General features: G+C 36.7%; 1 long non-coding RNA gene and 1 pseudogene across 1 annotated transcript in view; one reads left to right on the top strand and one right to left on the bottom strand.

Moving 5' to 3' along the window:
- Positions 1–15934, bottom strand: part of LOC133882498 (uncharacterized) — a 32290-nt gene that overhangs the window by 8873 nt on the left and 7483 nt on the right. The gene's annotated exons all lie outside the window — the stretch shown is intronic.
- Positions 782–6659, top strand: LOC133881947 (uncharacterized; annotated as a pseudogene).

Raw genomic sequence — 15934 nt, 5'->3', positions numbered from 1 at the left:
GAATTCATTTCCAACCAAAAAAAAAAAAAAAAAATCCTTCTAAGAAATTAATCTCCAACTACCTTTCTCGTGACAATGATGGCAGAACAACTGGAAATTTTGTTTCTTCTCGAGATGAAAGGTTACACTGGGACCTTAATGTTTCAATGGACATTTGGGAGAAACATGTGTTTGAATCAAAAGAAATAGCCGGAGTTCTATCATCTAGGGGTTGATGGAAGATGTGTTAATGAAGTGATTGCATGCTTATGGATATGGGGTTTGGCTGCATGACGTAATTGTTGCACCATGCACCGACCTTATTATAAGAACTCGTGGTTGGAGCAAAACAACTAACACGTGTTGTGCACAGAAGCAGGAAGATAGTGCAACGGGAGAGGAGGGTTCTTCGTGTTGTATAGATGGTCCTGGAGGGTCCCACAGACCATGAAATCATACACGAGGATCATCTCACCTTGATCATCGCAATATCCAATCAACAGCACAAGATTAGCGTGCTGAAGCTGGGAGAGCAGCTCGATTTCGGTTCAGAAATCGCGGACCCCCTGCTTCGAAGACCGGTTCAACCGTTTCATCGCAAATCTGGTAAACCCACTGTCGATGTATCCTTTGTAGACGTCACAACTCTAGTGTTTTTGGAACATGATCTCTTGGAGAATGGGACCTACAAGGACCTGGGTTTGCTAGTAGTAGAGCCAAAGTCCTTCACTCTTGTATTTCGCTGGTAAGCGAAGAAACAAATAGCAAAAATGGCTAACATACGCCACCAACAACACCTCCTATGAGTGATGAGCTCGATGCTTTGAGTCAGCTGGACGAGCTGGAGGATGGCGTACCAGTTGGGCTGGCCGTCGGCGATGAGGGAGACGTGTGGAGAATGGACGGTGGTGGGTTTGCTTGGAGGTTGGATGAAGAAGACAACGACGTACGTGGAGTTGAGTATTTTTTGGGTATTTTATCAAAACGTTGCGTTACAAATGAGGGCATTTTTTCAACTTCTTTTAAAAAAAGACACGTATGAAGCACGTGGGGTTATTTCAATCTCTTCAGACAGATTAATTGGACGGAATCCCTAAATTGAAAATTTTTGAAACTTAATGGGGTGCAATTAACAAAATTGAAACATTGGTGATAAAATTGTAAATCGCTGACAACTTCGTGGGGGTAAATTGAAGTTTTCCCAAATTTTATATATTAAAGCACACACTTGAGTGCATTGTATCTCCTCCGACATAACAACCCGAAGTATCCACTTCACGTGATTAAGATAAATTATCATGATTAATATTTTTATAGTCTTATCAAACGAAATGCTAAATTTAATACCGACTACAAACAGTAGTTTATAATTAAGTTATATAGTTTATGACTTAAATCTTCTGTGTGATAATTTCATTACTCACAATTAAGTCATATTCAATATAAATTGTGAACGGTACATGTATATATAATAAATAATAATCATTAAATGCATACAAACACTACAAAAAAACTTGCAAGTTGCCACGTGTCCATGTCGCCACTATGCCACGTGTCACACCAAACACGCCGCGACACTTCAGCAGCGTGGATTTAATACACGTTGCACATTGGCCATGTGTATTATGGTCCACGTGGCCGATAGTCGGCCACGTGGCTTAAATACATGCTGCTGACTGTAGGCCACGTGGACTTTGATCCACGTGGCCACAGTCGGCAACGTGGATCTAAGTCCACGTAGCCGACAGTCGGCCGTGTGGACCATAATCCATGTGACTAATGTGCCACGTGAACTTAGATCCACGTTGCCGACTGTGGCCACGTGGATCAAAGTCCACGTGGCCTACAGTCGGCTGGTGACATTTGCCACGTGGCAAAATGCCTCTTATTTTTTTTCACACAATATATATCGATCCATTTTTTTACCTAAAAATATTAGGACAACATTTGAAATTTACCATAAACACAAAATCAAATTAAGCAAATCAATAATTATAAGTCTAACATAACAATAGATTATGTACTAATAAATGTTATTGTTACTAACAAATATAAATTACACAATATCTACAAATACGAAGGTTGTCCTGCGGATCATGAGTTCCCGTACAAGGCGTGTACTCGCCAACGGGCGATTGCTGCGCTAGGGATGGTAGCCAGCGATGGTGTCCGGACGGGGAAGTTCTTGCTCAGCTGTCGTCCAATAGGCGACAAAGGACCAATCATTGTCGTATTAACTGCAAGTAATGAAAAAAATTAAATTTTTTGGTTATATGCATATTAAGTCCATTACATTGATTAAAAATAAGCAGTTTACATAATATTAATCATACCTGCAGATGCACTACTAACAGACGACGTACTACCTTCATTTACAGGTGGAGACTGCTGAGCACCTGGGCTCGCATGTGATACTCCCATAGAGGTGAGCACTGCCTCGAGTTGTCGCAGGCACTGCTCCAAGGCGTCATTCCTCTAGGTCTGAGCCTATAGCAATGTCTCAATTGTCTCCATCCTGCTCTCATGTATGGAGCAGCTCCGAGATGTGCATTAGGATGATCCTCCTTGTGAGTGAGCCCAGCATGAGAAACACGCCCCACGTACGGGAGTAACATTCGGGCCAACCTGCCGAACCCTCCCCGCATACTCAGGCCTCCCCAACTCCTGTTTGTACGCGTTGTTCGATGCCCAACGCACCGTGTTTTCTGACACACTCCGAGTAGTGGCAGGATCATTGGATAAATTTTGTGTCATCCTCTCCTGTACGTCGGGAACATAAAATTCACATGTAGTCAATATATACTTTATCACACGCATAACTTAGAAATATTAGTAAAATAGATTAGTAGCATACGCATAGGACCCGTGTACGTTTGTTCGGGTGAGTGTCATCCTTCCTAGTATGCATCTTCACGAACGACTCCGCTCGAGTGGGGGCCGTGCCAGAAGTAGTTACGTGTCGCCATCCAATTGAAATAAATAACAAACAGTAATATTAATTTTATTTAAAAAAGAATTATATACTAATATTATAAAATCTACATATATATGTTCATATCTCATCATGATTAAATCTGGCATAGCTTTTCGATCCCAAGCAATGGGGGAGGTCGTTCTGCTCCTGCATCTGCTTCATTCGTTCACATGTGGCCTACGCAATGAACATTTCATAATATTTAAGCATTGACACACTTAAATGAATAGTTATTGAAAAGTTAATGAACATTTCAATAATTGTTCAATAATATTAATTTAGTAATTGAAGAGTTATTGAAAATTCACCATTATAGTAATACAATCAAAGACCAACATACCTTTTTCTGCTCGGTGCACCAATCCCTCAGCAGGTACTCCACATTTGCTGGGTCATACTTGTCAAAAAAAATTGTCCAGCACTGTTGCTCATACACTTTCGGGTGTGTCACCCTCTCGAGTATGTAGCTCTTTTTTAAATTTGGCCTTCCACGAACGGTGCTTGCGTCCAATATCAGCCCACGCTTTGTGTTGCGCCTTGCACAAATCTATAGATACGGGCAGATAAAACTTTTAAGGCGATGATGTATAAAACTAAACCTTAATTTGGTGCTATATATAATTACTATATATTCCAATATATATATAGCACCAAATTAGGGTTTAGTTTTGTACAATATGCATATAGCACTAAACTAGGGTTAGGGTTCTACAAGTAAAATATATCATTAACACTTGTATATGTATATGTACTATGTGTATATACATATATATATACAAGGACTTATACGAGATTTGACTAAATAAGGATAGTTGAAATAAAGTTGCATGTACTAAATTATCTAAGTATGTACTGTCCAAAATTTATTTATAGTACGTCCACAAATGTAAACCCTAACCCTAATTAGGGTTATGCTTTACTTATAAGTATATTATATAAGGAACTAAACCCTAAATGTGCTATTTATAAATAGCACAGAACCCTAAAACCTAACCGTACGTGCATTTACTATATATAGCCATAAACCCTAAGGTTATGGTATATACGAGTTATTATGCATGTATACAGTTTCTAAACCGCTTACGTGTATACATTATGCATATATGTATATAATATTAATTATAGGTTTTTTATTTTTTTATACATATTAATTTTTTTTATAACTTAGAAATTTTTAAGGCAATGGTGTACAAAACTAAATCGTAGTTTGATGCTATATATATACTATATATTACTATATATATATACATAGTATATATATATATAGCACCAAATTAGGGTTTAGATTTGTATAATATGCATATAGCACTAAACTAGGATTAAATTTCTAGTAGTAAAATATACCATTAACACTTGTATATGTATATGTATTATGTATTATGTATATATATATATATATATATACAAGGAGTTATAAAAGATTTGACTAAATGAGGATAGTTGAAATAAAATTGCATGTACTAAATTGTTAAAGTATGTACTGTCCAAAATTTATTTATAGTACGTCCACAAATGTAAACCCTAACCCTAATTAGGGTTATGCTTTACTTATAAGTATACTATATAAGGAACTAAACCCTAAATGTGCTATTTATATATAGCACAGAACCCTAAAACCTAACCCAACGTGCATTTATTATATATAGCCATAAACCATAAGGTTATGGTATATACGAGTCATTATGGATGTATATAGTTTCTAAACCGCTTACGTGCATACATTATGCATATATGTATATAGTATTAATTATAGGTTTTTAATTTTTTTATATATATTAATTTTTTTTATAACTTAGAAATTTTTAAGGCAATGGTGTACAAAACTAAACCGTAGTTTGATGCTATATATATACTATATATTACTATATATATACATAGTATATATATAGCACCAAATTTGGGTTTAGTTTTGTACAATATGCATATAGCACTAAACTAGGGTTACGGTTCTATTAGTAAAATATACCATCAACACTTCTATATGTATATATATATATATATATATACATGGACTTATACGAGATTTGACTAAATGAGGATAGTTGAAATAAAGTTGCATGTACTAAATTGTTAAAGTATGTACTGTCTGAAATTTATTTATAGTAAGTCCACAAATGCAAACCCTAACCCTAATTAGGGTTATGCTTTTCTTAAAGCATTCCTAGCAGCTTCCCTTCCCTTCCCATCCATTTTTCCTAAATGTAGGGAACAAAACTACTTTTTGCTTCTTTTTAGAAAAAAAAAAAAAAAAAAAGACACCTACTCAAAGGCTATTGTTATATATTCTATTGCTGGGTGAGAAGATATAGAACCATTGTTTCTCATTCTCTTTCTCATTTTCATCCATCTTTTAACCCAAATTTCGCTTTTATTTCTTTTACTTTTCATGTATGGATCATATTCTTAAACTTGATGACCTTCTATATGAATCTTCCTTAGACGATGAGTTTGAAATAATTTCAGCTTTCGCTATTGCAAAAGAACGGTTGGAGAACGAAAGAGGATCAATATCACGTCATGGTTCTGGTCGACGCCGCAAGGCTATCTTCTACAATTCTTTACAAGGTGAAGAAAACATTTTGCGTGACTATTTAACTGCATCGCCAATTTATCCTCCAAAGAAATTTCGGAGAAGGTTTCGAATGCGCCGTGAACTTTTTCTCCACATTCATGATGCAATAGTAGATCATGAACCATATTTTGTCCAAAGAAGAAATGTTGCTAGAACGGCAGAAGATGACTGCCACAATTAAGATGCTTGCTTATGGAGTAACGGCAGATTTTATGGACGAATATTCACGTATTGGAGAAGCTACCGTAATGGATAGTTTTAAACTATTTGTTAAAGCGGTAACTTCGATTTTTTCCATCCAGTACTTGAGGTCACCAAACGAGGATGACGTTGGTAGATTGCTAGCAATTGGCGAAAGCCGTGGATTTCCAGGGATGTTGGGAAGCATCGATTGCATGCATTGGAAGTGGACGAATTGTCCAAATGCTTGGAAAGGTATGTATTGTGGTCATATTAATGAACCAACCATTATTTTGGAAGTTGTGGCATCCTACGATCTTTGGATTTGGCATGCATTTTTTGAGTTACCAGGGTTATCTTTGGATTTGGCATGCGTTTTTTGAGTTACCAGGGTCTCACAATGACATCAATGTGTTAGACCGGTCTTCTGTATTTACCAATCTAGTTGCAGGGCGTGCACCTCCAGTCAACTACTCAGTCAATGGTCACGACTATACGATGGGATACTATCTCGCCGATGGTATATATCCTTCGTGGGCAATATTCGTAAAATCAATTCATTCTCCACAAGGAAATAAGAGAAAATTTTTTGCTACAGCTCAAGAGTCAGCAAGGAAGGATGTAGAGCGGGTATTTGGAGTGCTTCAAGCGTGATTTAGTATTGTACGTGGACCTGCACGTCTACACTAACCTAAAATGCTTAACGAGATTATGATAGCATGTATAATATTGCACAACATGATCGTTGAAGATGACCGAGATTTATACCAAGAAGCAGATGACTTCGATTATGAACAAATCAATGACACTCCCTTCGAACCACTATCACACGAGCATACAGCTGAAGCACTGGACTTCATACAGAATCATCATCGTATTGAAGACCGAGAAATCCATTCTCAACTTCAATCAGAGCTCATCGAGCATTTACGGCAAATTCATAGCCAATCATAAAAACTTTTGAGGGCCTATTTCATATGACCACACTATGCCTGTTAAATTGTAACTTTTTCTTTTTAGTATCCAATCTATTTTTATTATGATAAGAGTCATATTTCTTTTTAGAACTTTTGAGGGCCTAAAAAAAGTCACATTTATTCTTATTTTTTTCCTGCCAACAGTTGCTTTTGTTTTTTGCAAAGATATGGGATTACAAAAATAACAAATGTAAGATAAAGGATGAAGATCAAAGGCTTCTGGTTTATGAACATATTACGGCTGGGGCAACAAAGGGATTGGAATATTTACATAACAAAGCTAGTCCTCCTGTTATATACAGAGATTTGAAATGCTCCAACATTTTGCCTGGTGAAGGATATCATCCCAAGCTATCTGATTTTGGGTTGGCCAAACTTGAGCCTGTCAAGGATAACACACATGTATCCACAAGGGTCATGGGCACCTATGGATATTGTGCTCTAGAGTATGCAATGATAGGTCAAAAGCTCTGTGATAGTTATGAATCCGAATGGCTGTGTCATTTCATATAACTATTGAACAAAAACAGCTACCAATAACAAAATAACCATTGAACAAAAAAACAAGATAACCCCACAATAGCAAAACAACAACTAGAGAAAGATCTTCATATATGTAAACAACACAAGTATTCATAGTATCCATCAATGTGCAACAAAGAGGTATGTGCTTCAACAAAAAGAACACGCAACCCCACAATGGCAAAACAACCATTGAACAAAAAGAAGACAAAATGCTTGTACAATACAAAATGACATGATTAGTTCACTTAAATACATACATGGGAAAATACTAATGACTATTTACTCTTACGCTTCTCGATGATTTCCATTTGGAGAGATTGAATATATTCAAGTTGCACTTGAGACAAGTGGCTTGTGTCCATCATCATAATTTCCCTTTCTTCTCTCTTTTGTTCCCTTGCTTCTTTTCTAAGTTCAACCTCAAGCTTCACTTTTTCAAATTTTTCTTTCTTATGTTCCCTTGCCTCTTTCCTAAGTTGAACCTCAAGCTTTTGTTTCTCAATTTCTTCTCTCTTTCATTCCCTTTCCTCTTTCCTAAGTTCAACCTCAAGCTTTTGTTTCTCAATTTGAATGATCTATTCTTTTGCCGTATCGATCTCTTTCTTTCTCTTCTCATGCGATCTCTTCTTCACTTCCGTCAATCCATTTAAAGCCTCCAACACGATCTCTTTCTCTCCACAATCTATGCTCTCTCTCTCTCTCTCTCTCTCTCTCTCTCTCTTTTGAGGCCTTTTTGCCAAGAGGTCTTTCCAAGTCTACAACTGTATCTCCACAATCATTGCCTTCCCCTAAATGTATAACGAAGAATGACATGTACCAGCAGATCTCCCTTTCAATTTTAATTGAACCATCGTCTTCCATTTCGGTAATATCTTCAACAAGTTCCAACAATGTTCAAATTGAAATATGATATTGTTATTGAACTCCCGATACATAGCCTTTGCCTCGTTGATCTGAAAAAATAAAAAATAAATTACATAAATTGAAAATAATTAGAAACTTGAATCAAATTAATAGTTAATATACCACTAGTAACAAATTATTTATACCTTGTCTTGCTCACTGTGACCACTTTGATTCCTTGATTCAACTTATGCCAAGTACCCACAAAATTTGTTGGTAAACTTTTAGATTGAACACCACCGATTTGATAAAGAATGAGTAGTACGTTCTACAGTGGTTTCTTTCTTGTTCTCATTATAGTTTTCCAAAATTCTATCCCAAAATTTGGAGGATTTTTTTATCATTCCCATGAATTAGATCAATGTCAATATTGATCCAAGCCTTTACCAATAAAATGTCTTCCTCAATAGAAAAGTTTGTTCTTGTAGTAGTAGATGTCACTTTAGGTTGGGGTGGAATTTCATTGTAGTACTGGCGCCCCCTTTGTAAGAGCATAGTGAAGCTTTGGTTAGGAGTTTCATTGTACTCTTGCAACCCCTCTTGTGAATCCATGAGTGCTACAAGTATAAACCTGTTCATTCATTAAAATGATAGTTAAACAAGGCTACTAAATATGTCTCATTTTTCATGTCTCAAGCTTAAAGAAAAAGCTGGGTCCTCTACGTGAATGTATTTTGTGTGATAATGAATGTATTTTGAGTTTTTGTTTATGTGAACCAATAACAGTGCTTCTTCATTACAAATATAACAAAGTCAAAGATGTGGGAGCTAAAAGCCAACAAGTGAGATGGTTTATAAATTTCAATAACTGCAAATATGTAGCACTGCCTCTCTTCTTTACTACAAAACAATTATCATTCTTGAACTTCTGTGGGTTTTTTACTTTCAAACTGCAATATGTTCCAGGTTCTTCAGTTGATGTTTAATTTTTAGTGGGTTTGATGTTCTGTAACTGGTTCATATTTCTCTGTATGCCCACATTTTAGACCATTGCCAAGGATCTTCTCCAGATATTACATCTCTTCAATTAGAATTTGAAGATTACATATTAGAATTTAAGTTTAGAAGAAAAGAAAACTCAATTTCATTTAACTGAATGAAGATTACATGAGCCTTCTGCTTATATACAACTCAAGAAGAGATAAACTAGCTTAACTAATTCTACTAACAGAAAACAATCTACCTATCTTTTAACTAAATACAAGTAATATAAACTGAAATGTATACACGTGTACTTTGCTGAATGAATATTCAATAGGTTCCCTTCAACAATTGTTCATGATTTTGTTTAATCAAATTGCTCGTATGTACTATGGTAGGATTGATAAAGCATGGGTCCATGTTTTGCTTTTTTTGCCCAGATCATTAAACCAACCAATTTCACCTTTTATCATTTTCCATAACCTCCACCAAGAACCAGAGATAGACAAACTACACAAACAAAAATCATAAAACCACTCAATCCAACTCAAAACTATAAATTTACAACTTTCACCACTAAAAATTTAATTAACACAGGGAAAAAAAACAGGTAAATAGAATACCTTTTTCCCTTAACATCAAAGAAACCCATAAACCCATCAAAATCATTTACAAAAACAAAAACAAAAAACATAAAATTTACGTGAAATGCTCCCAATCAAAGTACAAATTCCATAAAAATGACAACTTTGAATGTAAAACCAAGACTAATAAAACCCACATAATAAAACCACCCGATTCCAACAAAACATGACCCATTAACCCCACCAAGAGCCAGAGACAGATAAACTACACAAAAAAAAAAATCATAAAGAAACAGAGAGAGAAAGAAGCAGCACAAGCACATGCCTTTATTGGGGAAGAACTTTGGCAATGGACCTCCTTCAACTAATTCAAGTGCTTCAATCTCTCTCTCTCGGCTTGAACAACACGCTCATCATCTCTCTCAATCTCGTTCTTTGTCTCTTTCTCTTCAGTATCGTCTCTCTTGCGAACGTCGTGCAGAAAAGGATGAGAGCTTTGTGGGAATGCTCTAAAGAATTTTCTAGAAGAAGAGCAGAAATGAGAGGAATGTAACGTGTAGAAGAGGAGAAACGCGTATGGAGAGTTGTGCTAGGAAAGAGAGTAATTTTTTTTATTATAAAATAATGCTTGGGAATGCTACAGTGCTTCCCAATGCATTGGGAAGCACTGTAGCATTCCCAGGGAACAGATAATTGTAGGAAAGCTGTTGTGGGATAGTTTTTCTGACTTTCTTAAAATTTTCCCTAAAATTAAGGGAACAGATACCCTATAGGGAAGCTGCTGTGAATGCTTTTATAAGTATACTATATAAGAAACCAAACCCTAAATGTGCTATTTATATATAACACAGAACCCTAAAACCTAATCCTACGTGCATTTACTATATATAACCATAAACCATAAGGTTAGGGTATATACGAGTCATTATGCATGTATATAGTTTCTAAACCGCTTACGTGCATACATTATGCATATATGTATATAGTATTAATTATAGGTTTTTTATATTTTTATATATATTAATTTTTTTTTTAACTTATAAATTTTTAAGGTGATGGTATGCAAAACTAAACCTTAATTTGGTACTATATATATATATATAATACATATACATATACAAGTGTTAATGGTATATTTTACTAATAAAACCCTAACCCTAGTTTAGTGCTATATGCATATTGTACAAAACTAAACCCTAATTTATATATATATATACAATGACTTATACGAGATTTGACTAAATGGGGATAGTTGAAATATAGTTGCATGTACTAAATTGTTAAAGTATGTACTGTCCAAAATTTATTTTTAGTACGCCCACAAATGTAAACCCTAACCCTAATTAGGGTTATGCTTTACTTATAAGTATACTATATAAGGGATTAAACCCGTAAACCCTAAGTATATTATTTACATATATCACATAACCCTAAAACCTAACCCTAAGTGTATATATAGTCATAAACCCTAACTATATATATATAGCACAAATCTAAGGTTATGGTATATACGAGTAATTATGCATGTATACAGTAATAATAATAAGATTTCTTTTTTTTAAAAAAAAAAATAATAATAATAATAATAATTAAATATAAGGATTTATATGCATAGTGTACAAAACGAGTCATTATGCATATATATAATAATATTACTATTATATATATTTTTTTTTTAAATTCGAAGAAAAAAAAAACAACAGTGGGACACGTGGCATATTGACACGTGGCGGACATATGGCCATGTGCCTAAATTTCACGTGGCCATTTGGCCACGTGCATTTGACCAATTGGCCATGTAGCCACGTGCTCTAATCCACCTGGCGGACTTTGGCCACATGGATTTTAGACATGGTCCCATAATACACGTGTCCACACGGCCACATGCATTAATCCCTGTGGCCATGTGTATAAATTCACGTGGCGGGCTTTCGCCAAATGGATTTCAGACACGCTGCCACGTGGTCCATTTGGACACGTGTAATTAATACACATGCCCACATAGCCATGTGGATCGCTTACACACGGCACTGTGGCCACGTGTATTTATTACACGTGGCCAGATGGCTATTTCGCTTTTCCTGCTGCATCTTGCCACGTGGTCACTAAGACATGTTGCTATCTGGCCACGTGGCTATAGTAAACGCTACTGTAGCCTCGTGGCGAATGCCTGCATTTTTTGTAGTCATATATATGTAATGGTTATATGCCCGATCACTAATAAAAAACAACGTACTTGTGGCGTTTTTTGTTCGGCGCGAACGGTTTAAAAAAAGACATCAATTTGTTAACGTCATTTTTTTGCGTCCTTTTTCATCTGTTGTGAAACCTTGTGTTGAGAATATAAAATGTTGTTTGCACAAAATAATAATAATAATAATAATAATAATGATAATTTTTGTCGTTCATACCATACGACGTAAACCCTTTTATGTCATTTCTTAAAACCATACTAGTCTAGATTATTTTTTATTTATTTTTTTTAAAAAAATCCTGATATTTTCCTGTGCGAGCATTTCTCCTCAATCAAAGAGCCGATTAAGGAAGAGAAAATGAGACTCACCCTTCTTGTCACCCTATTTGACCATGCTCCATGCCCCTCGCGGCCGCCACCTCCCTCATCCTCGCCCCTTCTTTGTTCGTCGTAAAGATAGAAAAAACCTCCCTATTTGACTTCAACCTCACCCTCCCCATCATCATGGCTGAGTTCTTGTTCATGTTCATTAATGGACAAGCGAGACATCGCCATTAGGGAGAAGCCAAGAAGCGTGAAGGACACCTCGGGCGAGATGAAGCACTTGGAGGAGCAGGTTGCAGTGTTTCTTAAGACCATCAACGCCAAGATATCGGGCGCGCTCAACAAGAAGAAGGAGACGCTGGAGAAGGTGAAGTAGAAGCTGGTGGAGGGCAAAAAGAACAGAGAAATGCTAGGGCTACTTAAACTTTTACAAATTGAATTTTACAAACTTATGTGGCATCATACCTAAAGACGAAAATGCCCTTTTAACAAAATCCCTTATTTAGACCACTCGTGGTCGGACGACTCGCCGAACGGAAGACCCCTTGATCTGAGGCCGGATGACTCGTCGGACCCAAGACCACCTCGTTCCGTAGCCAGATGTCTCTCCGAACGGCCGGTTCGGAGTTTTCGGCTTGCTCCGTGATTTCTCCAATCACGGCTAGTGGCGCTGGGTGTCATCTAGCCACGCCGGATCCCAGCCAAACGGCTGGGATCCGGCCCATCCTCGGTTGGATCTTGGCCGAGATCTAGCTCTTCGTCGACCAAAAGCGTGGTCGGGCTTTCCGGCTTGCTCTGTGATTTCTCCAATCACGGCCAGTGGCCCTGGGTGTCATCCAACCACGGCCGGGATCTGGCTCTTTGTCAACCAAAAGCGTCGTTGGGGTCGTGGTCGAGTCCGAGATTGTTTGGAGTGCTGTGTTTTTTTCTGGTGGATCTGTGATGCTGGGTTTCTAGTGGGTCAGGGTGCTGGGTTTTCAGTGGTCGGGGTCTGAGTCGTGGTGCCCGGCGTGCTGAATTTCCAGCAGTCTAATGGTTTTCGGAGGGTGGGTTCAAGAAGAGATGAAAGGGTATTTTTGTCTATGTATTAATATTTGTTTTAACTTAATTTAATTATTAAACTTCTTTTTGTAAAAGTTTACAAAGTGGAGGCCGAGTTGCACAAGGCCTTGGCCAGTTTGGAGCAGCGAAAGAGCCAGACCATTAAGGCCCTTGATGAATATGAGACTTAGGGAAGATGATATAGTAAAACGACATGGGGGAAGAGAAACATGACTTTTGGGGAAGCGTAATAAAACTTGGGATAGAGTAATGGGGGTAACTGAAGACTTGGGGAAGATTAATGGACGCAGCAAAAGGAGGAGACCATTAATGGGTGCAGGCGTGTGAAAGTGGGAAATTTGAGAGGATATAGTAAAAAGAGGCGTCGTTTCGTGATAGGACAAAAAAACCAAGATTTAATTTATATTATTTATTCTTAATTTTTAAAGTTTGTCGTCGTTTACGCTTTAGACGACGTGAATTTACCGAATATATTAATATCTCGTCGATTACACCTTTTTACAATATATTAATTTCTCGTCTTTCGAAAGACGATAACTGATGTCGTGGATATAAAACGGACAAGTATTAAATATTTTATAGTTGTTTTAGGTAAATGAAGAAAATATAAACGACCAAAAATGTTGGTTTCTTAGTAGAAATATTCATTAAATAATCAGAAAATAAAAAATTTTATTTAATAAAAACTAAAATGTCATAAAAAGGAATTGTACTTTAAGCCATAAACCAGAATAATCTGCCACAAAAATAAATAAATAAACCAGAATAATCTCTCACTTGTTTACAATTCCAATTCTTCATACACTTCACACTTACTCTCTGTGAGTAAGACTTCACAAGTCTACAGAAGTAATGTCTTAGTGAAAAGGGCCCGCTAAATTCTCAACCGATTAGATCCTTGCTATAACTACATGACTCCGAGAGATCTCTCTTGAAATGATATTTGTGACTTCTGAAGCCACAACACACTCATCCTCTATGGTGGAGTTAGCAATACTATAATGCTATAAGCTCCTTCAACTAATAGTTCTACCATCCGGAGCAAACTCTTTACCCTGAGATGGATCAGCACGATTTGCAATTTGACTGGATGTCAAAATCCATTTAACTAATGGGCCGGGCTATCAATCCTCACTATCGTAGACAAGCATATAATCAGCATTATTTGAAGAAACTAAGGTATATGCTTAACCGCTACTTAAGATAGCAGTCTAAGACTTGACTAATATCTGCTAACCATGTTGACTATATGACACATGTCCGGCCATTCTAGTATATATACAACATGGAACCACTCCCGGCCGGCCTATATTCTCTTTCGATCATTTTAGGTGTCAAAGACACTAATCTATGTAGGTAGGACCTAGTCTAAGTATCCAGGCTTAGGTAAGGCTAGCTAACATCTTGATGCAGCTTGATGTAGTGGATTCACAAAGACTAACAACAAACAAAGTCACAACTCTTCTAAAAAATCAAGATTCTATCAAGGATTCAAGGAAAGATAGAAAGAAAACCACTCCCAAAGTGTTTCTTATTCATAATCAATCAAAATTGCGTTTCTAGATAGATCACCTATGACATGTATTTATAGTTTTTTTTTTTTTTTTTTTTAAAAAAAAAAAAAAAACTCTAGTAGAATATCGAAATAAGTCAGTTTACAAAAACCGTCGCAACCTGTTCGAATCGAGACACTTACCAGTTCGACCAATTTACTACCCGGCCTGACGTATGTATGGCTTGTGTAGGGCTTGTCTTAATGGTTGGTCCATTAGCACATTAATAGTTTCATCGAAGACAAAATGTACGTAGCTCCATATAGAGATGGGAAAGCTCTACACATAATTTCATTGCAGACAGATTGTAACTCCATGTGAGCTTTGTAAGTTTCTATTTGGTCCACAAGATCCTTTAGACCGTCGTATGCATTGATCTGTGGCATTTTGAGAATTCGATGGTAAAGGAAATTTTGATACTCAGTTCGTAAAGTGAAGTTTACTCATATGGACTAAGTCGTCTACCACCGAGGATAAATTTTCACTTTTATTCTCCAAGACATAATCCAGCTTAGCCTGCAGATCATTCAGCAGAGTATCTACTCGATTGTCTGATTCAGACTGATCTACCCATCTCCTTTTCCACTCCTGATCTATAGAATTTTCTCGTTCATCAATGCTTTGTTTCCATCTTCCATGGCGTTTTCTTCCACATCATCCCGCTGGATAGCCACCAGCTTGCTGTGATGGGAGGTTCAACATTCCGCATGTTAAACTACACCATGAGGCCTTGTGCAACATCATAAGTCCCCTGATTTTCCTATATCAATTGCTTTTATGTTCTTCCCCATCATCTGCATTGGAAGTTTGATTGTTGAGATTCTCTAATATTGAGGATTTGGCTTATAAACAGAGTCTTTGATTTCTTGGAACTTTCTGATTTTGTTGGTTAGGTAAGATAGGTGGAGCTACATCATCGCTGAGAGTACTCATCAATCTAGTTTTTCACATATGATCTTTTATCTTTGGGAATCAATACTCATAAATGCATTTACAACAATCTCATCTTCAAACCCTAAGCTAATGGATTTGGGTCCACCAAGTCATATTAACTATCCTTTTTCTTTGTACTTTACCAACGGTGGGATACCAACGTTACAAGTGCACTCACACAAATGGCAAAAGCCAAGATATAATAGATCCAACTTCTCTTTATGCCTTGTGAACTCTTTCTCTTATGCTCCGT

This window comes from Alnus glutinosa, chromosome 11 (assembly GCF_958979055.1).
Source record: "Alnus glutinosa chromosome 11, dhAlnGlut1.1, whole genome shotgun sequence".
Classification (NCBI taxonomy): domain Eukaryota; kingdom Viridiplantae; phylum Streptophyta; class Magnoliopsida; order Fagales; family Betulaceae; genus Alnus; species Alnus glutinosa.
This window is presented reverse-complemented; position numbering and strand designations above follow the sequence as displayed.